Source organism: Triticum dicoccoides, chromosome 5B, assembly GCF_002162155.2.
Source record: "Triticum dicoccoides isolate Atlit2015 ecotype Zavitan chromosome 5B, WEW_v2.0, whole genome shotgun sequence".
Classification (NCBI taxonomy): domain Eukaryota; kingdom Viridiplantae; phylum Streptophyta; class Magnoliopsida; order Poales; family Poaceae; genus Triticum; species Triticum dicoccoides.
In genome coordinates this window covers 446,133,022-446,135,238 of record NC_041389.1, presented here as the reverse complement: position 1 = coordinate 446,135,238, position 2,217 = coordinate 446,133,022, and the positions used below count along the sequence as shown (strand labels likewise).

Genomic DNA, 2,217 nt, shown 5'->3' with positions numbered 1-2,217 from the left:
GCAATTTGTGTCACTGTTATTCGAGATCAACCGAAGGCCATCTTCATTTATTTGCATACCAGGCAGTAGCAAATAGGTCTTTATTCTCCCTTTGTGCTCATATCCCAAATCCTCAATGAGATCATCCAACATTTCCATACATGCTGTACTGGATTGGCAGAAATCATAGCAAACCTTCTTGCTGTTCACATATGACTTATTGCCTCCGTGTCCCATGAAAAAAACCCCATGAACAAACTCCGCAGTGAAATGATCAGTGTGTTGTGCTGAAAAAATTCAGAGAAAAAGACGTGTTCAGTTCATCTGATCAGAGATACAATTTTGACTAAACCGAAACTAATTGGAACCGAATCAATGAAAAACATATAGCAGACAAGAGATACATTGTAAAGGAACATAATTGAGATTCTCAAACTGAAAAATCCCAAGCCTATGGCCGAATGGAACTCACCGTACTCGGGAACGTGCCCCTATTCATGCCGCCGCATGGGCGCCATCGCTGCCGCTCACGCAGCGGCGATGCGATGTGGTCGCCCCCAACACAGGATCCCTCAATGGACGTCTCTAATAGGTCCTCCGATGACGGCGATCACCGGCCACCGCAGCCGCCCTAATCGCCCGTGCGTGGGTCGAAAGAAAGAAAAGGGTACACTGGAAGTGCTTAACTGCAACGAGGAAGGGTGCGGGGGTTGATCTGCAACGAAGAAACACTCAGGGTCTGTATGGCAAAATGGTCCGCTGAACGTGCGGAGCGACGGGCTCGCTGCTGAGTGCTCACGTGTCCCGTGGCGTACCGGCTGCGCGTCGCCAGGACCGTTGCTAGGAGCGTACATGGCCCGTATTATCAAGTACAAGGACTGTACTGAGTACCAAGACTGTTATAGACATGGCCTGCAAGTTGAAGGATCGGAGATGCAATTTAATAGTCAGCGGCCCATATCACGACGCGAAAATATGCCCAGCGATTCCGTGCGCATGCAAGCTCGTCCGCTCATGTGAATTATCGATAAGCGTTCGAGATAAAATATGTTTAAATCATGTATGACTTGTCCTCTACTTCAAGTCTCTCTCGCTTACGATGTACACTATAGTTTAATTCATCAGTAGGATCAGACCAATACAACAAAAAAAATTAGAGATTCATATTTTCTGCAACATACTTAGGTTTCTTGTGGTGGAACCAGCCAGTAGGATTCAAGTCCTAAACTTGGCACTGATGCTCGCATTTTCATTGTCTTTCTGACGATGTTCGTTTAGTGAAAAAGAATTTCTCGTCGACTACAAAACACCTGTGATAATTTGCACGGACTGACTATCTCAAAGATGCTTATAGGGTAGAGTGCGTGTGCATTTATATGGATAAGTGCATGCGCATGTGTGTGAACATTTGCGATTGTACACCTTGTCAAGTAGCAAGTCCATTTGGTGAAAACTACAACATACAACGTGTGACGATAGTATGATACAAAGTTGACTTATCACAAGATTCTAGAACATAAATAAAGAATGCATGCTTGTAAGTTTGCCTTTCAGTCGTTCTTTGGTGGATGAACTCTCCGAGTGCGGTAAGTTCGCCTCCGTGTGCCGCCATGTACTTGGACAACAATTTCTTTACTTAAACCGACAACGCTAACCTCTGCAGCTACCTTGCTTCCCACAAACTCATCCTTCTTGTGTACACCTTCATTTACCGGAGCGGCAATTGCCCTCCGTCCTCCCAACCATTTCCTACCCATTAGCGACATCGGGTTGTCGTTCAAGTGTTCCTACATTCGTGAATATCAAATAATAAGACATTTGCAGCTGTTTCTAGTCTACTCTAGTTTCACGAATAGAAATGGGTGCAAGAAAACTGTAGAATCTGCTGCTGTTGTACTAACCATGTTTATTGCAGCATTGAAGACGGCCAGAGAAGAAAGCGAGAGCACAATCACCAGAAGAATGCTTCCAACACACCTCATCCTGCCAACACCAACCTCTCTCTCCCACAAATTGTGCAACAGGAACCACTGCAAATCTAAGTCTGAGGAGCAAAAATGGAAGGAGATTAGACGGCAGTGTAGGGATCTCATTGATTTATAGGGAAACGTCAAGTCGCAACAGCTCAAAGTGATAACCTCAGCTCAACCGCACGTCGTCAGTGATCAGACAGAGCCACCGCATATTCAGATGAGTACCATCTTTCACGCTGAATATCAAACTGCCACTTGCCTTGTG

General features: G+C 45.4%; 1 long non-coding RNA gene across 1 annotated transcript; it reads right to left on the bottom strand.

Annotated features, from left to right (window-relative positions):
• Positions 1 to 1,407: 1,407 nt before the first annotated feature.
• On the bottom strand, positions 1,408 to 2,016 carry LOC119308101. The gene is made up of 3 exons (XR_005149824.1): positions 1,881 to 2,016; positions 1,682 to 1,766; positions 1,408 to 1,594 (listed from the first exon to the last, which is right to left on the bottom strand). It is a non-coding gene; the product is annotated as an uncharacterized LOC119308101 (long non-coding RNA).
• Positions 2,017 to 2,217: the final 201 nt, after the last annotated feature.